Source organism: Marmota monax, unplaced genomic scaffold (assembly GCF_021218885.2).
Source record: "Marmota monax isolate L192 unplaced genomic scaffold, Marmota_monax_Labrador192_F-V1.1 WCK01_AAM20220418_F8-fsc00036, whole genome shotgun sequence".
Classification (NCBI taxonomy): Eukaryota; Metazoa; Chordata; class Mammalia; order Rodentia; family Sciuridae; genus Marmota; species Marmota monax.
In genome coordinates, this window is record NW_026694491.1 from 12660432 (window position 1) to 12683321 (window position 22890).

The 22890-nt window shown below is 32.2% G+C and overlaps 1 protein-coding gene across 2 annotated transcripts in view; it reads left to right on the plus strand.

Moving 5' to 3' along the window:
• The window catches only part of Mgat4c (MGAT4 family member C), a 794840-nt gene that overhangs the window by 153630 nt on the left and 618320 nt on the right, over positions 1–22890 (plus strand). For both annotated transcript variants that reach the window (XM_058571319.1, XM_058571318.1), the window contains exon 3: positions 857–899. The gene's annotated coding sequence lies outside the window, so the exon portion shown is untranslated. The remainder of the gene's footprint in view (positions 1–856; positions 900–22890) is intronic.

Below are 22890 nucleotides of genomic sequence, written 5' to 3' on the forward strand. Positions count from 1 at the left end.
GAGTTTGAGGTTTGAATTAAAAATAAAGTCCTGGGTAGGGATACATGTTATAAAATAGCAAAATAATTGAATCACATAATTTTTCTGAATAAAATTCACCCCAAAGTTTAGTGGCTTAAAATAAAAACAATTTATTACTCATCATGTGATGACAAAAAATTACTGTTATTCTTCCAGCTCTATAAAACTAACTGGAACACGACTGAATATATACATTGAAAAGCAAGAATCCTTTTCTTTGGGGAAATTCTCATAATTGCTGAAGAGTGTCATGGAACACTTGAAGCACAGGCATTACCTATGTTGAGTAGAAACAAACATGACTAGAATCTCACAAATAATGCTGTTTTGAAATTACTGGTGTGGTCACATTTCACTTTTGAAAACAAGCATAAAAGGCCACCACTGTCAAGAAGCATGGAACATAGAAAGTGCCTGCCATATAGATTTGACATGGGATCATAAAATATTGAATTGTAAAATTTTAAAACAGATTTATAAGAGAAATGTTTCCATGTAATTCCACTGTCATGAATACCTTAAAAACTTGTTGAAATTTTGAAGTTTGTAGATTTGAGATGGTACAGAAGATCGAGATAGAAATATTACTAAAATTTTACTTTATTGCTTACTGAATATTGTTCACTGCCTGAAAATGCCTTGACACAGGTGACTGATTTTTACCACTATGCATTTCCTTAATAATGATGCCACATTATACTGAGATGATTTAAACTTATAATTCAGAAACACTAATGAGAAAAAAGTATATTTGATGTTGCTTATGATTTTTTTTATTTAAAAGTATATATGTAATATGTGAGTATCTCAGTAAAATAAAGTTTAAATTTTTCAGAGAGTTTCTGCTTGTCTCCATCATCGTAGACCAATATCCAGAGGTAAGCAATGCTAAAAATTTTCTTTCATCCAACTAGATTGTTTTTTAGTATTTATAAACTCTGTATTTGCTAGATCTTATATGTGTAATGCAAGTTAGCTATGAATACAATATATTAAATATAATATGTAAACAATTTATGAATATCATTATCCGTGGAGGTATCCATATTTATGGATTCACACATTATTATATTAATATGTTATTCATTGAATTAAATGTTTAAAATTGTTTACATTAAAATTTTACAACCCAGGTCCGGAGTTGTCGCACAGTGATAGAGCACTTGCCTAGTATGTATGAGGCACTGGGTTCGATCCCTGGCACCACATAAAAATAAACAAATAAAATAAAGGTATTGTGTTCATCTACACCTAAAAACAATATTAAAAAATATATATATATATAACCCAGAGAAGAATGCAGAAATCATAACAAGTCAGTTCAGTGATGGTGTAACCATGTACTAACTCAAACTATAAAACCTTAGCAGAATCATAGAAGTTCTTATTCATGACCTTCTGTAATGAATGCATGTTGCTTTCTTCCTAAACTTAAACAAAATCATGATTTCTAATACATAGTTAGGTTTGTATGTATTTTTACTTCAATTAACAATTTTATTTCATTTACAACTAAACGTTGTATAGATGCTAGCTGATGGATTTTGAGTTAAAAGAGCAACACACTGCACATTCTTCTCATGGTTTATGGCATACACAAGCATTCATCTTGATGTGTGACACACCAAAGAAGAATTCCTAGTTAACAATGTACACAATGCCCATCTTTAGTAGATTATGTGAAAGATTTTTTTCTAAGCTACAGTACAAATTTGAATTTCCACCAGCAATGTACAGAGGATGTTGTTGCTGCTGGTACTTGAGGTTGCTGTTCCTTTTAATTCTATTGTTTATATAATTTAATTCTACTGCTCTTTAATCAGTAATAGATGCTTTTGATTTTCATTTTAATTTCCTAAGGAGGAGTGTGCATTTTCTAATGTGATTAAGCATTATTAAATATATTAATGGATAATTTTTATATCATATTTGAGAATTTCTGTTGAAGTCTGTTTACCAATGTATAATAAGGTTATTGTTAATTCTTACTGATATGTGGAAGCTTTAATGTATTCTGAACATAAAACCCCATAAGTTGAGAATATCTTTTCAACTTTTTGAATTATTTTTACTCACATGTAGTTTATTTGGAATAAGAGCATCTTAATTCTAAATCAGTAAAAGTTAGCAAGCATTTCAAATAATTTTAAATTTGTTGGTTTTCACTCTCATTGAAGTTTATAATTTTCTTTAGAACATACAGTCTAGACTCTATTTATCTTTATAATTAACTTTAAAATCCACCCTTAGGTGTTTATTATTATTCTTATTAGTAATAGTAGTATTAATAGTAGTATTAAGATATAATTTACATAATCATATTCACCTGTTAAAATGTATAATGCAATCAGGCATGGTGGTGCTTGCCTGTAATTCCAGTAGCTTAGAGGATTGTGAGTTCAAAGCCAACCTCAGCAACTTAGTGAGGCCCTAAAGCAAATTGGGAACACCCTGTCTCTAAATAAAATATTTTTTTAAAAAAGGACAGGGGATATGGCTTAGTGATTAAGTGCCCCTGAGTTAAATTCCTGGTATTAAAAAAAAAGTATAATTAAGTGGCTTTTATGTGTATTCACAAAGTTATGCAACAATTAATTGTGCACTAATCCTAACATATTTTCATAAACACCGAAAGAAACCAAATACTATTAGATGTCCTATCTCATTTCCCTCTTCCTCCCATCCCTTTGCAATCACTTAATTTTCTGTCTCTGTGGATTTATCCACTCTGAATATTGTACTTATATACTCTGAATATTTCTGAATATTGGCCCTATTTCTGGCTTCTTTCATTTAGTGTAATGATTCCAAGGTTAATTTGTATTACAGTATGTACCAGTATTTCATTTCTTTTCACAGCTCAATATTTGTCCATTTTGCATACAATCTAGATTTTCCTTGTGCATCAGTTAATGGGCTTTCATGTCATTTCCACTATGGACTATTATTATTAATGTGGCTATGAACATTCATGTACATGTTTGGAGTTTGTATACGTTTGTATTTATCTTGGAGATATATATATATATATATATATATATATATATATATATATATATATATATATCAGAGTAAAATTTCTGGTGCTCATTTTAGTTTTGAGGACTATCAAATAATTCATCAATGCAAACATACCATTTTACATAGTCTATCATCAGTGCACGGGAATTCAGTTACTCTATATCCCCATTAAAACTTATTATTCTCACTCTCTTTTTTTTAACTATAGATATTCTAATGGATATGACATTTCACAGATACAGAAAAATGGTCTCCAACTTACAATGATTTGACATGATTTTTTTATTTTGGAATGGTATGACAAAGAAACAAATTTAGTAGAAACTGTACTTTGAATTTTATACTTGGAATTTTTCCTGGGCTATCAACATATGGGATGATACTTTTTTGCACATGGCAGTGACAGCTCCCAATCAGCCATGTAATCATGAGGGCAAACAACTGATAGTCTAGAGTGTACCATGTTGCTAAGCTATGAGATTTGGTAGATTAGGTGTGTGAAATTCATTTTTTACTTATATTTTCAAATTATTATGGGTTTGTTGAAGATATAATCTCATTGTAAATTGCAAAATTACAATGTAAATTGAGTATCATGTGTACATATACATACACTATATACAGTAAAACATGAAACTGATATTTTCAAAACTTCGATTCTCTGAAGTGTTAGGTAGCCTAAAATGGAAAGTGAAAGAAATAATTCAAAAACGAGGTTAAATTCCTAATGGTTTGAATGACTTCCTTCTTGTTAAATTTCTAGTAACTGACATAACTGTTCCCTAGTTCATGGACTGTCATCCTGCCATAACACTCAATTTGAAAAAATTCTTTTTTGCTTTTATTGGGCCAAATTCCAGAGCTTGCCTCCTTTTGCCAAAATAGTTCAAATGTTCAAAATAGCATTTTATCATGAGTCATGTGAAAACATAGTATTCTGCCTTGTTATATTATAAAAACATTTCAAAATTGGTGAATTAGATATTCTGTTAACTTACTCATGGCTGTCTAATCAACATTGTCAATGGGGCAAGAATGAAGAGGCACTGTTGATTCATGTACACTTAGTCATTTACCCTAGCCATGAGCCTACCAACAAGGGAAAGAGCAGGAGAGGATTTCCCAAGATGTTCCTTAGCAAATAGACTGAATTTCTTGTCATCCATCTCTCATACACTTATCTATATAATCTCAAATTTTGTTTACAGCATTAGTTCATCTTTATCTCAGCATCAATTACTTCTCAGTTTGTAGTCACAATAACCATGCAACTGCATACTCTTTCTCCTTGCCTTTCTACTTCATTCTTGCAGTATCAAGGAAGATATATTCTTCCTGACCCAAATATGTTCTTAATAATAGAATATTTTATTAACTGAATATATATTATGTCATCAAAATAATTTTTAATTAAAACAATTAAAAATACTTCCAAATAGGCCCAGCTACAGAACCACTGCTGTGTTTCTGTCCCCATATATTATACAACCTAATGATTCATCTTTATTTAAATACTAATATCTCTTTTCAACAAGAACTGTCTTCCAATAATACATCAATTCTTTATTAGGAATGTTATATATGTTCTTTTGATTTCAACAGATAACGTTTTGCTGATTAGCTGCTCTCTTTCTGGTTTTATCATACCAATCCTATTCCTTGCTAAGCATGATTGCCTAGAGTCCTGTAATACTTCCCCATTGTTACTTTAATAAGCTAGAAAAAAGCATATCAAACTCGGTGCTGTCCACGTCTTTCCTCACATATTCCTATCAGAGATCAGGGCCTCTTCTTAGAATTCTTAAAAGTTATGGGCAGGTTTAGATAATTCTCTGTTTATTTTAGGACCTCTAATTTTAGAAAAACTTGCCATATTTCAAATTAATGTTAATTCAATCAAAATAACATCATCATTTTTTACCATAGTTAATTATATTGTTGCATTTGACTTGGGAATAAAATTGTGAACACTGGCTATAAAAAGCAACATAAAATATTCCCATGTAGTAAGTAAAACTGATCTTTATGTTTATATACTAATTTTATTCATCTGAAGTATTCATTTAAAAAAATATTATGGGATACAGTGTGATGTTTTATTTATATGTATATTGGTTTGTAATAAGTATCTTTTTTAATAAATCAGACAAAATTGAGCAGAGATAACAAAAATGGAGTAATTTACAGTAATATCTAAAATAACTACATATATAATATTAGTTAATCTAGAATTTCAGAAGACTTATTGACTAGGTCTGTCACTATCTGATCAGGCATCCAGTACAGGAGGCCAGTGTTCAAAGAAGCTTTATAATCTTGATGTTGCTAAATTTCCTGTTTTAGAGTTGGAGAGTATCAGTTGTTGATTCTAGTCAACACTATGATTAAACAGTGGAAAATATTAACATAAATTGGATCCCTACAATACTATTAATTGATTTTCTGCATTCACATAGAGAATATTTTTTTTGTTGTTTTTAAGCATATGAGACAGAAACATAAGGATGTAGAATTGTTGCTTAGTGGTGGAGAGTCTGTTTAGCATGCATGAGGCCCTGGTTCAATACCTAGCATTACACACACACACACACACACACACACACACACCACACACCATATAAATATACATTATGAGTAAACCTTATGCAAAATGATTGCAAATGATACTTCTACCCAACTAACCTAGGGATGAGCTACATTTTGAAGTTCAAATAATGGTGATCCTTTAAAAAATCTTTTATCAAATCAAATAAATTATCTGTAAAGTTCTGGCTGCCTCCACTTGGATTTTCCTAAAGTCTTTGCTAGATTGACATTGTAATTTTTAATTTTTTTGTTTCACTTAAATTGACATGGTAATTCAGGTGAAAGATATATCTTCTTTCCATCAACAATGGCTCAAAAATAATAACAGAGGGGGCTGGGAGTATAGCTCAGTTGGGAGAGTTCTTGTCTTGCATCTAAAAGGCCCTGGGTTCAATCCCCAGTACCACAAAATAATAATAATAATAGAGAAACTTATTATAAAATACTCTTAGTGACATTTTCAAAGTCACCTGCATCAAATGATCTTATTTTAAAATAGCATCAATATAAAACTAAGGAATAGATTGATTGATGTTTTAAAATGTAAATCAATATGTAGCAATAATATCTACTTCAATTGTTTGAAATTTCTCTTTTATCAGATAAATTTTATAAGAAACAAAAATATAATTATGTATTGAGTAGAGAAAAATAATTTTTGTGAATGACATCATGCAATAAGCCAAAGTATGAAAAAACTGAAATTCAGTCTTAGAACAAATAAGGGCCAATATTGTTATTGACATTTTCCAGTTGTTCATATATTTCTGTATACAAAGTCAAGGATCTTTTCCAACATCTTACATTATGTTATACTGTAACAGGGAGAGATTATAGGACTATCAAAAAGTTTACCAAGAAGATTTTCAAAGTTAAAAACAACAATTGAATCCTATGTTCTGAGTGCTATAATAGAGGTATGGTTATACCATAGAAATAAAGTGGAAAATGGGCTTCAGGCTTGTCCAAGCTGGGGGTGGGGGCACATTTTCATGGTTTACAATATGTATGAGAAAAAAAGCACTTTATTATGGCCACAATATTTATTAATTATAAAACCTCTGTGAACGATGGGGAACAAATTTTACTTAACTTATATAATTTTGCAAGTATTCATTTTAATGATGTAAAAAACCATTTAGCCTGGTACCCCATAAGCACTTAGTAAATGGTAGGTATCTGTTCTCCTTAGCATTGTATCACTGTACCTAATACAGTGCCTTCCACAAAGTAGATGCTCAGTTAAGAGCTATTGACAGTGAAATTAAAATGAATGAATGTTTTCAAAAAAGTAAAGATAGGAAAACTTTAACAGCTTCTGCATCTAATTAAACCAAATCATTTATATCAGTGCCACTTTAATACTTCTGACCCTTCTATCTGCTTTCCACATCTACTCAAAGACTCTTAAAAGCACCAAAGTCAAATACTTCAAACTATGTCCATCCTAACTGGCTCTAACGTAACACCTACCAAAATATTACTTAGTAAGTAAAATAGTGGCCTTAAATTTTGACTTTCAGAATTTTTGCAGTTAAGATTCATGTAACTTTTTACCCCATAAAATAGAGACATAAAACATAGAGGAGAGTTGAAAACAGTTGTTGGATTTGTCAGGAGAAAGGGTCTTACAGGGGGTTAAATAGCAACTGAGGACAGAAGTAAGATAGTGTAAAAGTGGACCATGGACTTGATTTATATGATTGTGGTAGGTAAAGGAATTGTTTTTTGGCAGCTAAAGAATGAAAGTACTACTTACATTAGAAGTCTAGAAGAAAGAATGGGCTTCTGAGTAGATTAAAAAAATGAATGCCTAAAAAGGTAACCCAAGTATAAATATAGACAGAAGCTTCAATAAATTAATTCACGATTTCATCTGAATATTTGTAGGCTCTGGACAATTAATGTACTAGGACCTGGCAAATATAAGACTGAGCAAGGGCATGTCAGTGATTTTAAAAAAAGAAGAAAGAAAGGAAGAAGAAAGAAAGAAAGAAAGAAAGGAAGGAAGAAAGAAAGAAAGGAGAAAAAAAATATATTCCAGTGTTGTTTCGCTCAATCCAAATTTTAGGACCTGTCTTGGGTTACAGTAAGCATTAAAGAAGACTCTGAATAAAGATTTAGAAAAGAAAAGTGAGAGAGTGGAATGTTTTTTGAAAACAAGATTTTAGTGACATCTTCTTTCTTTAAACTGGTAGATTCAAAATGAATGGACTCTTAAGCATGAGGGGGCAGATTAAAGTTTTAGGACTATCTCTGGGGGGAATGATGAATGTTCTTACAACACCCCTAATAGGAAATCTCAGGCATTATGTCATATGGTTTTTGGAGAAACAATATGCTTAAGATTCAAATGATAATGCAGCTAGGCAGACAAAATTCTAAAAACGTTTCCAAAGATTCCAAGTTTCTAAATTTTCAAATACCAATCTGGATTTTGATATGAAGGCAGTTTTGTTCATGTATTTATGGTTATAACTGGCTGATCTTAAAATATCCTGTATTACCCAAGTGGGCCTAATGTTATTATACAAGTCTTTAAAAACAAAAGAGGAAACCAGAAGAAACAGTCAGAAATCACACTGCAGAAGAGAAAAGCACAGGAGAAAAGAGGCAGAAGATGAGGTCAGAGAAATTAAAAGCAGGAGGAAGAGTCTACCCACCATTGCTTACTTCAAAGCTGAAGGAAAGTGGACCAGAACAAAGGAAATTGAAATGCTGTGTTTAGAAGCTAAAAATCACACCCTGGGTGAATACTAGCAAAGAAACAGAAAACTTAGTTTGAAAATTACATTAAGATATTTTTACCTAAGTAATCTGGAATTCAGATTCTGTCTCAGAATTCTTAGAAAAAAAGGCAACACCAACATTGCTGTTCATTTTATCTCATTGAGATACACATTGACCACACAGTGAGAAAATATATTTTTTTAGTCAGTTTTTTTTTGCTACTATAAATAAAAGATCTGACCAGAACAATTTTAGGGAAGCAAAGTTTATTTGAGGTCTCATGGTTTCAGAGGTCTTAGTCCATAGAAAGCTGACTTCATTCTTCAGGGCTGGAGGTGAGGCAGAGCATCATGGCAGAAGAGTGTGCCAGATACAAATATATACCCCAAAGCCATGCCCTCAATGCCCCACCTAGTAAAACTCATCTAGTTACCACTCAGTTAATTCCATCAGACATACATTCACTGATTATTTTAAGGCTCTTACAACCTAATTATCTCCCCTCTGAACACTGTCACATTACCTCTTACATAAGCTCTTGGGGACACCTCCCTTATAAACCATAACATATATTTACTTTTTCTGGAGCTGCTACATTTGTGCTAATTTGTTATGGAATCAATGGGAAGCTAATATAATGATATAAAAACCTTATATCACACTGAAGGGCTGTAATTGATCTGAGAGATTATAAAGAGAAAATTTTCTGAGGGAAACAGTCTGTCAGTGTCTTGGTACAGCAAGATGTACCACACATAGAACACAGTGTTATTCTTCCCAGAGATGATATTTGGATGAATCTATTGCTTAATAAAATCTTAATTTCAAAGGAAATTAGATTCTGGAGGGAGAAAAATTTAGCTATATGTAATCATTAGATATGTTGTGTGGAAAATATTCAGCTATACATAAAAATACTGTGGAATATGTAAATAAATATAGGAGTTGTGGTAATGGTAAAAATGCAGACTTTATTTGAAGAATTTATGGAAACTATTTTTTTAAGTTAGTAATTTTATTTTTGCTGGGGTTTTTTTGGGGGGTGGTGGGGTGGGGTGAGGCAATAGTCATCTTTTACTTATATAAAAATGTTAGAAGCTGGGTGCAGTGACACATGCCTATAATCCCAGCAGCAGAGGAGGCTGAGGCCAGAGGATCACCAGTTCAAAGCCAGCCTCATCAACTTAGTGAGGACCTGAGCAACTCAGTAAGACCCTGTTTCTAAATAAAATATAAAAAAGTGCTGGGAATGTTGCTCTGTTGTTAAGCACTCCTGAGTTCAATCCCTGGTACAAAAAAAAAAAAAAGTCTGGATTCCCAAACTCAATAGTCCTGACAGTTTGGATTGGGCACTTAGGTATTATTGGAGACTCTAACATTGTAGGATGTTTAGAAGTATATTAGCTTTCTAACCACTGAATGCCATTTGCAACCACACATACATATGCCCTGGTTGTGATAGCCAAAGATGTCTCCAGACATTACCAAGTACACCCTGGGAACAAAATCACCTCAAGTCAAGAGCAATTCTCTCCAAGTATTGAATAAATTAGTAGAAAGTAGAAACCAGAAGACCCTTTCACAATATTAAATAGTCATAAAGTTGGGCATGGTGGTGCACACCTGTACTCCCAGCAACTTGGGAGGCTAAAGCAGGAGGATTCCAAGTTCCAAACTAGTCTCAGCCACTTAGCAAGACCCCAAGTATCTTAGTGAGACCCTGTCTTAAAACAAATGAAAAAAAAATTTAAAAAGGTCTGGAGGTGGGCTGGGGATGTGGCTCAAGCGGTAATGCGCTCGTCTCGCATGCGCGGGGTGCTGGGTTCAATCCTCAGCACCACATAAAAAAATAAAATAAAAATGTGTGTCTACCGAAAATTTAAAAATAAATATTAAAAAATCTCTCTCTCTCTCTAAAAAAAAATAGGTCTGGAGATATAACTCAGTGGTAAAGCCTTCTTAGGTTTCATTAAAAAATAAAAATTTAAAAAAAAACTGTAATTTAGCTGAAAACAAAGTAGTTTTCCTTTTACACTATAATATTGGAAAGAATCTAATCCCATTTTGCCTTTATATTGATATGCAAAATTTTTTTCATAATTCTGTTTCAAGTATATCTGCTATCATCAACTGGAATCAACTGGAAGCAGTTGGCTTAGATTCAGTGATACCACCACCAATTTTACTTTAGTAATTGATAACAATTACTAAATATACCAAAAATAATTTTGAAATTAATAGTAGCTCATGTGACAGAGTAGAATTGTCTTATAATAATAAACTGAGAGTTTAAATAATGAAAGGTTAAACAAAATAAAGCTTAGTTTGTAGTTATCATGAATATGGTCTAGTAATTTATTTCAAGATTTGGACCACTTCAAAATAAAAACCATGCTTACTAGGTCTTTTTGGATTTGGAAAATTCCTTACACATAATTGTGACTGCATTATTCAACATGGGTTGCCATAACAAAACCATGGTAAACTGCTTATCTTCAACAATAGGAATTCTCACAGTTCTGGAGTCAGGCACAACTAAGATTAAGATATTGGTTAATTTGGATTCTGGTGAGTGCCCTTTCCCTGACATGAAGATGTTGCCTCTGGCTATTTATATGACTTCTCCTCAGTGAGGAAAGGAGCAAGTTTTCTTTTCAGATACACACTATTCCCATCATGTGGCTCCACCACCCTCATTACCTCATCTTATGCAAATTGCAGTTTCCCCTCTAATTACCATAACTTTGGGGGTTTGAACTTCAGGACAAGGATTTGAATGGTATATAAGCATTCAGTTCATAACAGGGACTCGAGATGTGCTGATTTGTCATTTTGAGAGATATGATTAGATGTCCTAGATGATATATAAAAGCCTTTCTCATAAGGAATTCCCTGCTCAACCAAGCTCTATAATTAAATTGAACAGGTATTTTCAGGAAGATGCTAAGGGGCAAGAAATAAAAGGCTGCCTCATGTCCTAAGAGCATAGTTCTACTTCTTCAATGATTTAATTTCTGCTATATTATGTGCAGTGAGCCCACCATGTGACTTTATATTAGATTCAATCAAAAGGTAAATTGTTTATGGATGAAAGTAATAAAATGATAAAAAGATAAAGGAAGGGACTGAAGAAAAAAAAATGAGCAATGAGAAATTACATTTGGCCATTTCCCACTGCTAGGACAAAATACCTAAGGCTGGGTAATATATAATGAAAAGCAGCTTGTTAACTCTTTGGATCTTTTTAGAATCTGAAATTCTAAGATTAGGAAGTCCTATGTGTTCAGCTTCTAGTGAGGACCCTCTTAGGTGCATCACCTGGTGGCAGATGACATCACCAGTAGAGTGCATGTAAGAGGGAGGGATCACATGTCCAGACAGGAAGCAACAGAGAGAGCATAGGGTCTGGTCTCACCATTTGATAACAACCCAGTCCGCAGGGACTAGCTGGGTTCTACAAGAACTACAGTACTCCTTCTCAGGTCAGACCCCAACAAAATAATTACCTTACTCTCAGCTCCACCTCTCAAAGGATCCACAACCTCTGTCAACACACTGGGGATTTCCAACACATGACACTTTGAGTGCTAAACCCTATCCAAAGAATGATAGAATGTAAGTCTTCTCAAAGGGACAAACTGCATGTTGAGGAGCTGTGCCCTTTGAAATAATATAATACTCAAAATGGTGTACAAAGCCTTATTTATTTGATCTTAATAAAATTCATTATCCATAGTCTTAGGAAACATACACAGGAATTATGAAAGTTTCTTTAATTCTGTCAGACCAAAACTAATATAGATAATGTAGATATAATCTTTCTGCTTCTAAACAAAGAAATGCTAGTGATTAAAATAGTTTGGGTAGGTTCTAAGTTAATATAATGTATGACAAAAACATTTACTGAGATTTAAAAAAAATAGATCACATAATTATAGGAAATAAAATCTGGATGCCTTTTTAACTGACCTGACCATCAACAATTAAACACTTTATATAGTTGAAAATAATCAGTGAGAAAGAAAAAAGCCAGATAGAGGCTCTGGGATATTTTCTATTGTTTAAGTCAAGTTGGGGATAGGAGTTCCAAGATGAGAAGAGCAACCTTTATAAATCTGGCCTCATTGTAACCTCAAAATTTTGGACGATAAGGCTAGAAATCAAACGTTAATATAATTCTGGGTATTTAATCAGGGAGAGAAATTTTCATTATTTTAACAGAACTGGAATCAGAATTGTGTAGTTTGAAATCCTAGAATACTAAGCTAAAAGAAAACAATTATGAAAAAGATGTAGACCTCAGAGTATCTGAATATAGAACATGAAATCCCAACCCACAGTATAGCTTACTGCCTGCTTATTATCATGAATAAATATTTATATTTAGTGAACAATTAGCAGGATTATCCAGATTGTAACCTCAGAGGCTAATACCCAGGGGCAATCAACAGTCTATAATTAATGAATGCTACTTTGGAACTCATTTTTTGCACTGAATTGTCCTTAATAATCAGTCAGTGGTTATGACCCCAGAAATATTTTCGAATATAATCACTCAAGATATTCTGTAGTCCTCATCTCCTTGGTTAAGGTGGCAAGGCAGAGGATATGTCTGGCAGAAAATATCCCTAATAATGACCAATCCATGGCGTGAACAAAAATTAAAGCTTGAATGATACCAAAAGATGTATAATCGTGTGTTTATTGTAGGACAGAATGAATTCATATGAGTAAATATTTTGCTAATATTTACTGTGTAATTATTTGGCATTGGTAAATTGAAATGATAACCCCAGTGCTCTTTAAAATATAGAAAACAACTGTATACTTTATACAAGATTATTAAGAAAGTCACAAATCAGCAAATGTACTTGCTTAAAAAAATAAGTGTTTTTTTAGAAAAGGTGAAGGACAAATTATTCAGTTGTTCAAGCAATTTAAAAATTTCTATAAAGGAACATAATACACTATTGTTAATTTATATGATAACTACTTCTCCATACCATTTACCCCATTGGGTATTTGATATAGTGACATAGAAATTTAAAAAAAATAAGATTTGAGATATTTTCTTGTTTATAATAATTACTGTGAAATCTATATAATAATAAAAACCTAATGAGTTAATAAGATGACTATAGCATGTAGCATGCCAAGAATTATATTTAAGTATTGGATTTTAGGAAGAATGTGAGTTAAATCTACTTATAAGAGAACCTCAGAGGGAAGCATTCAGACACTCATCCATCTGCCATTCAACCTGGCCTACACTCTGTGCTAAGCGTGGTGCTGGTAATGGTTTATAGGATATACCAAGCTGATTAAAGCTATGGATGTGAATGTTATTAAAGAAAATGTATTTTTATCATATTATGATGCCGGCCAGCATTGATTGAAATTGCTCTATGCCCTAACGTGTTTGGGAGTAGTCACAGAGATTGACTTTCTGTTTTCATTCATCAGCAGAACATGACTGATTCTTCACCTTAGTAAGTTTAAAAATTTTTTTAGGAATGCAAAACCCAGAGAATCACATAACTTCCAGGAGAGTTTAGATGCATAAGAAGATAGCAAATGATGTGTCCTAGAAAAATATTGAGAGGAAGAACCTACAAGAAATATTTTTTGAGGGGGGATGTACTGGGGATTGAACTCAAGGGCACTCGACCACTGAGCCACATCCCCAGCCCTATTTTGTATTTTATTTAGAGACAGGGTCTCACTGAGTTGCTTAGCCCCTTGCTTTTGCTGAGGCTGGCTTTGAACTTGCAATCCTTCTAGCTTGGCCTCCCGAGCAGCTGGGATTAAGGTAGCCTAACAGTGGAGACAATTGTTCACAAATCAATGAGAGGCATATGTTAGAGACTAGAGAAGCTTACAAGCCACCACTAGCAGTGGAAGCAGAAAACGCAGATTATTGGGGATGGGCTCCACTACTTCCCTTGGCCCTCCCTTCCTCCATTCCTCTCTCTTTTGTCTGTTCTTCTGTTCTTACTTCTATTGATTTACATACTTTTTTTTCCCACTGGTGTATTATAATTATACAAAAAAGGGGAAATCATTGTTATACAAGCATATAGCATAATTTGCTCAATTTTATGCCCCCGTTCTTCGGTTTTCCCTACTTCCTCCAATCTCCTTGATCCCCTACCTCTCTCTCTTTTTTTTAATTTTTATGAGATCCCCTTTTTAAATTCCTTTTTTTTTCTTTCTCTCTCTCTCTAGCTTCCTCATATGAGGAAAAATATTTGACCCTTGATTTTTTAAGTCCTGGCTGATTTCGCTTAGCATGATGTCCTCCAATTTTATACATTTACCAGCAAGTGACTTGATTTCATTTTTTATGATCAAATAGAACTAATCGTTTTTTTTTTTAACTTTCAAACAAACTTATGGAAATGTGTTCTTATTTTTTATCCTCATATATATGTATAATAAGCCCCTTTAATTAACCAAAACCTATTTCTCTTCCCCTGTTCTTATTTTTCACCTCAGAGTTAGAATCACCCATGGGAAGGTAAATTTATGTTACCTCTTGACCATTACTACAGCAAAAAAATACTGTGAGTAAAGTAAAGGAATTCACGTATTACCTATGCAAGAATGGAAGATTCAACTTAATATTCTAAGAATTTCGTTTCACCTTGGAGCTTCTAAGATGAGCTTTTAGTGTTATGGCTAAATAATACAGTATGATTTAGTTTAAAGTTCTGTCTACTGGTTAAGTTTCAGATATAGCTATTATTTTACCATAGAACAATAAGAATAAAACCAGAATTTTTCAGTTTTAGAGACTCTCATGCATTGATTTGTATGAAAGCAACTGTACAGTCACATTATTCTATAGTCACAAAGCTAAGATGTTGACAGAAATTTTATACTGCTTTAAGATGTCTAATTATAATTGAGATTACAGGCATTTTTCTTGTATCCTAAAGGGGAAAAGTCAAATTAAATTGAATTATTTTCTTAATAATGAGTATTTGAAGGATTGTGCTCATATTTTCTTACTACTCACTGCAAAATATTCCACCAACTTTGAAAATTAGAGGATGCTGAAATATTTAAGTATCCCTGTAAGTCTAAAAAGGAAAGACAGTTAATTCTAAAATATGTAATATACTTGATATGACTAGAAAGAGCAAACATAGTCTAATTACATGTCTTAGAATTAGTTATTATTACAATATTTTATAGTCACAAGCTGAACATACTTTTTAAATAAAAACATGGATCATTTAATATAATAACATGGATGAGAAGGAAAATAATCATAAGGTTCATCCATCATATCCCTAATACTTGAAAGATATTTACTACTTCCTACTATGGACATATGATAAAGTATAAAATAAATAGCTTCATAAAGTGTGTTGTTTACTGACCCTTCAAATATTATTAATATACATATAAAATAGCAAAATATACTTTGCAATATGAAAGACAATAGTAAAGCTCTTTTTGTATGTATTGAATCTGAGACTCCAAATCCCAGTAATCATCTCTCCCACACAGTTGTCCAGCATTTTAGGGCATAATACTTGTTACCATTCTTTAGTATTGTTTAGTATATGTTCTGAATATGTTGCTGAATTTTCAGTGTTATTGTCTGGATCTGAAAGGTCCTCAAAATCTCATGTGTTTAGAGGTGGGGCTTTTGGAAGTGATTAGATCATGAGAGTTCTGACCTCATTGGTGGCTAATCCATTGATGGCTTTATGAACTACTAGGAGGTACAAGGAAATAGGTCACTGGTTCATGCCCTGCAAGAGTTTATAATTTCTTTGTCCCCTTCCTTTTCCTTTCTCTGTTTTCTGACTGCCATGAACTGATAATTTTTCCTTCACCATTTTTCCCTTCTTTCTGCCATGTTGTTCTGCTTTTTCAAAAGCCCAAAGCAATGGAGCTGACCAAATGTAAATTAATATTTCTGAAGTTGTAAGCTGAAATTACTCTTTCCTCCTCTAAATTGTTCTAGTCAGATATTTTGTGACTGGAATGAAAGGCTAAGACATTCAGTATCTACAAACCTAATAATAAAAGTAGGATATATCAGAATGTTTCAGCAATTAGTCTAAACAACTACATCCTGTAGCAAAAATTTAAACTCTGACTTGCTGCTTAAACTGCTTTATAGAGTACTATTCTCTTTGATAGATGATAAACAACTACCATATCAGCAAAATGATAAGTCATATAATAAAATCAGAACATATTATGGTTGTCCACATTGAATAGAGTGAAAAGCATTTTACTCAATTTTATCTAATGAAGCATAATTATCTTTGGCAAGAAATGTTTTTAAAATAGACGTTTTGCTGTTTGTTTTAAATTTAAGAAACAGCTCAAGAATATAGGTTATTTATTTTAAATATACATATTATATGTATTTTTTGTGACTGTCATCTAAGAAATGAGTTTTTATATTCTGAGCAAAAATACAACTTTCTTCAAAACAAATATTGTATATGTAACAATTTTAATCTGTTACTTCATCTGGCATGGTGTTTGGCTAATAGTCATGTAACTACTCTGGCTTTCTTTTAATTCATCTTTGTAACTTTTCCATACTTTTGCTTTTTATTATCCATATTTTTATTAAATATAGTTTCCTAGAAATTAACATATAGATGTGTCTTACTTTTTTATTTAATTTAATATCCTCTACTATTTAATTGAGATATTTAGCCCTTGTACATTTAGTGTAATTCCTGATATAGAATTATGTCTACAAACTTTATTTATTTTTATAATTTCCACATCTTTTTTTTATTTCAGTGTAGTTTGGATTTACTTTTTAAATTCCATTTTACTTTCATTAGTCTTATTAGATATAATTCTTAATTGCATTATTTTTGCTTTCTTTAGAATTTAGAAAATACCTATCTATACTAGAATAGCCAACTTAACAGTTATATGTTTTACTTTCCTTGTAAGGTTACGATTATGTCTGTTACTATGTTTACTAATGCCCAGAGATCTCTCAGACTAAGTTGCCCTTCTCCCCATCCTGCTCCCCCTCCTACTCCTCTTGCCCCTCCCCCCTTCTCCTCTTCCTCCCCTGCCTTTTCCTTCTCCTCCTCCTCCTTCTCTTTCTTTTTCTTCATGTTCCTTAAACTAAATCAACACAATTGACTCATCCTCAAGTTTTTTGTTTTTTTTTTCTGCCAACTCCTACTTACTGTTGGGTTCCACTACTAAGTTTTTCATTTCCATTAATACTGTATTAACTCCAGACTTTTAAAGTGCTTTTTAATAATAATTTTGAAGTTGTATTACCTAGTTTAATATTCTTCATGTTTTTTTATGCTTATGTTCATTAAGTATATTGGATAACTAGATTGCTATTCTTATTTCATTTTGAATGCATTTTATCATTTCCTCAAATACCTTGTAGATTTGACTCAAAATTAAACCAGGAGTTTAATTTTGCTCTTTCTTATCTTTGTTTAACTTCCTCATTCTTTTCTGTATCTTTTTGAATATACAAAACATAATAATAGTGGTTGTATTATTTTAAAGTATTTGCCCCTAGTGAGACTTGCTGTTAAGATTTTTTTTTTAATATGGCATCAGTGCAATCTTTAGTCAAGGATTAAATTTTTTTTCACTATTAAATGAAACTATTCCTTGGTTCTCTAATCTGATGCCACTATTATTGTCTTTCTCTTAGGGTTATCCCTCAACATTTCCAGTCCTGTGTGAACTCTCAAGATTGTTTACTCTAAAATCATTATCACACTTCTGTCTATGACTTGTCTCACATGGATATGTTAATCAGATATTGGTGATGACTGTAGGGTACCCTCTGTGGAACTACAGAGGGCTTTCTGTACAAGCTTCTCATCTCCAGTGCTCTTTCCTAAAAATTTTTGCTGCCTTAATTCTGTGGATTCTTATGAGAAACTCTTCACCTTATTCTCAGGATTCACATTATTTCCCTTCCTTGCAGTATGAGACAAATGCTCTCAATATAATACAACATTGTTATTCACAGGGTTTATTTCTTTTATTCCCCTTGCGCAGGGGGATAAAGTTCTGTGCAGCCTATTTTCCTAATATCTGAAAATCACTGTTTAAAATATTTTGTAGTTTTTTTATTGTTTTAAGTAGAAAGACAAATCCAATGTTTTCTTGTACTGCCATAGCCATGAACAAATGACTTTTCACTTACTTTATATTTTCACCTAGATTTTTATTTCTTTTTTTAAAGTTAAATGTCCTTATTTTATTTCAAGTAATGACTTAACACATGCTTGCTGAATTGGAAAATAATATAAAACTGAAAAATAGTGTCTCAGGTAAAAAATTAGATCTCAAGAAATTATGACTAAAAAGTTCCTCAAATCAAATTAAAAGACAAAATCCTACATTTCCTTTCAAAGAATTTACTAAATCATATGGTTACTTGAAAATCTATGCATTTTCAGTAAATGGAATGGAATCAAACTAAAAAACAAAATTCTTCAGAGTAAAGGAAACAATCAAGAATGGGAAACAGAGTCTACAGAATGGGAGAAAATCTTTGCCCATGACATCTCAGTTATAGCATTCATTGCCAGGATATATAAAGAATTCGATAAACTTAACACCAAACAGACAACCAATCAATAAATAGGCAAAGGAACTAAACAGGCATTTCACAGAAGAAGGAATAAAATTGGTCAAAAATATATGAAAAAATGTGCAACATCTCTAGCGAAATTTGAGAAATGCTAAAACTATACTGAGATTTCATCTCTCTCCAGTCAGAATGGCAGTGATCAAGAATACAAGTAACATAATGCCCTATTAGTAACTGTTGTGTTCTGCTACCTTTCCTATCCTCTACCATCCCCCCTCCCTCCCCTCCCATCTTCTCTCTCTACCCCATCCACTGTAATTCATATCTCTCCTTGTGATTCTGCAATCTGTATTTGGGGTAAAATTGGGAGTTCATAACCAACTTGAATCTAATGTATGAAATATGATATGTCAAGAGCTTTATAATGTTTTGAACAACCAATAAAAAAATTTAAAAAAAAAGAATACAAGTAACAATAAACGTTGGCAAGGATGTGGGGAGAAAGGTAGTCTCATACATTGTTGGAACTGCAAATTGGTACAACCACTATGGAAAGCAGTATGGAGATTCATTATAAAACTTGGAATGGAACCACCATTTGACCCAGTTATCCCACTCCTCAGTTTATACCCAAAGGACTTAAAAAAAATATACTACAGTGACACAGCCACATCAATATTTATAACAGCTCAACTCATAATATCCAAGCTATAGAAACAAATTAGGTGTCTTTGAATGGATGAATGAATAAAGAAAATGGAGTACGTATACACAATGGAACATTATTCAGCCATAGAGAAAAATGAAATATGGCATTTGCCAGTAAATGGATGAAAATGGAGAATATCATGCTAAGTGAAATAAGCCAATCCCATACAACCAAGGGCTGAATATTCTTTCAGATCTGCAGATGGTAACATACAATAAGGGATGGGGGAGGGAAGAATAGAAGTACTTTGGATTAGATGAAGGGGAGTGAAGGAAAGAGAGGGGGAATGGAATTAGGAAAGAAAATAGAATGACCAGTGTAACTCTACATCATGTACAACTGCAAGAATTGGAAGTTGTACTCCATGTATATATAATATGTCAAAATACATTCTATTGTCATGTATAACTAAAAATAACAAATAAATAATTTAAAATAAATTTTAAAAATTGAAAGAAATAAATACATAAACTTGCCAACATAAAAAATGTGTCTGAAGGTGAACAACATAAACTAGATATTTGAAGCTGTACAAAGTAATAATGTCTTTTTAAGGCCTGAATGCTATCAATACAGCCTAGACTTATATTAATGTTTTTTATTTTTTTCTTAGCAGATTTTTATTTCTTTAAAAAAGTTTTTCTAGCCAGGCCCAGTAGCACACACCTGCACTCCCAGTGACCCAGGAGACTGAGGCAGCAAGATTATAAATCCAAAGCCGATCTCAGCAATTTAGCAAGGCCCTGAGCAATTTGTCAAGACCCTGTTTCAAAATAAAAAAATAAATAAATAAAAAGGAGGTGGCTTAGTGGTTCAGTGCCTCTAAATTCGATCCATGGGACCAAATAAATAAATAAATAAATGTTTTTCTATATATAAGGTTGAGGATGAAGCTCAGTTGTAGAGCATGTTCCCAGAATGTGTAGGAACCTGGGTTCCAAGTATCATCAAAATAAATAAATAAATAAATAAATAAATAAATAAATAAAAGAAAATATTTTAAATCTATAATGATTTATTATTTCATATGGGAAATTGTTGAGTACTAATAGAAAAAATGTAATTTTAATTGAATTATTTCAATAGTTATATATTGTTTTCTCATATTAGGTCTATTTAAAAATATTTATCAGAGGATTCTTAAAAGGTCCTTCCACTTAATAAATTTGCAGACATACGGTAAAACAAGATAAGCATACCAACAAATACCTTGTAGTCATTCCTGTCAGAAGAAGCAGACTATGTATACATTATGAAGAAATTATTTTATTTTCCCTTGGACTCCTGGTAGGATTGTAACAGGTGAAAAGAACAAGGAATATCTTTTAATGGAAAAAAAGAGAAAAAGCAATATAAAAAGAGGCAAGAAGGAATAGACACAGGAGGTGGAGTGGGGCAATAAGGACTGACAAACTAATGTATTTTTTCTGCAGAATATATGAGGAAAGTTCAAGAAGGCAAAGCTTCACAAAAGGGTAAAATATTTGAGAAAACATGAGCACCTCTATTCTGTAATAGAACTTCATCTGTGGACAGTTAAAGGAGAAAAAGGGAGGTCATCAGAATTGTGCTGAAGTGCAAGTGTTTCTCAGACTTGTGTCATGAGAAATTGGCCCAGGGCTGTAGATTGGGAGACGCACTGAAGTGAGGGAGTTTCTTAAGGATTGCATGCTGGGGTTTCTGTGGGGGAAATGGGATTATTAATAGACTAAAGGAGTCATGAGGTCAAGAAAGTTTAAAAGAGAAAAATCAGGATTTAGTTTTAGTGCAAACAAGATATGTAAAGGTGATATTTACTGAGAAGATAATGCAAGTACTACATTTATCTAAATAATAATGTAAAACTGTTAGAAAACTGGTCAAGATTATGGAAGATTAGAGCTTGCTCTGACATCAGTTTTATTACTATGTTTTTAGCCAACTGGACCAATCTGTTTCAATTCATGAGGAGAATCAGGTCCTTCCTTTATGTAAAAATAATATTTTAGAAATATGATTAATTCATATAGTGATGTAATAATACATTGTTTCTCAATTGCTAAAATTATTACTTATTGTGAGATACAGTTTTTCCAGTGATCTATTGCTGATAGTTGAACACAAGTAACACCTTTTGAGAAGTAAGCTTTTGAAAGACTGATGTCCCTCTGTGAGATCAAAATATTTATCCTCCTGCCTGAATGATTTGTAATATCAAAAAATTGATAGATGTGTATATACCTATGTTTGTTTTTCTCTTCCTGGACTTTTGTATGTCCAAAGGTTGTGGCAAACATTTTGAGAGAAAACTGTTTTCATTGAACTTGAAGCTGGGGAAAAAAAATGTTCTGTCAATCTAATAAAAGACAATGGAGATCAAAACTGTAATGATGCATTTTGTGTCATGAAATAGTAATGCTTACATAAACTGTTTTTTAAAATGTCCTCATGAGTGTCAAAATTTATTTTTGTTCATTCTTCTCATTCTTAAAAAACAAAATTCTCATTCTTGAAAAACAAAAGTCAAATATAGCAGTTATTTATGTTTACTTATGTTTCTAGTGATGTTGATTTGAATAACAATTTAATTATAAAATTTAATTTCTATATTAAATTATAAAATTTAATTATAAAGAACTTTCTGGTGACTTTTACTTTTTCTAATCCAGAATCATTCCTTTTACGAAAAACACATATCTACTTAAAAAATCCAAGTATTAAAAAAATAAGCAATTTTGCAATGATAGCAGGATTCTTTTTTAAGATTAAACCTAGTAATTTTCAAAACAGGTACTTTAAGTCTCCAAAGTTATTAGTAACAAAAACAGATACTATGGGGGCTGAAGTTGTGGCTCAGTGGTGGAGTACTTGCCTAGCATCTGTGAGGCACTGGGTTCGATTCTCAGCAGTGCATATAAATAAATAAAATAAAGATCCATTGACAACTAAAAAAAATACTAGAAAAAAAAAAACACAGGTGCTACGCTGTCATATGAATGCTGGGTTCCGGACTAAATCATCACCATCTAAGGTATTCTGTGCATATCAAGTTTTCTCTTGTTTTTTGCTCTTAATATTATATTTCTAAAGCTGTCTCACTTTCCTGCACAATTTTAAATAACAGTTATCTATAACTAAGGTAATAATCTTAAGTATAATAATTTATGGTTTGCCAGAAGCAAAATTATCCATAATCTCTTTAATTATTGTCTTAATAATTAATAACCAAATATTAAAATGACAAATAAAAACAAAGGGCTTTTATCCATACATTCACCAC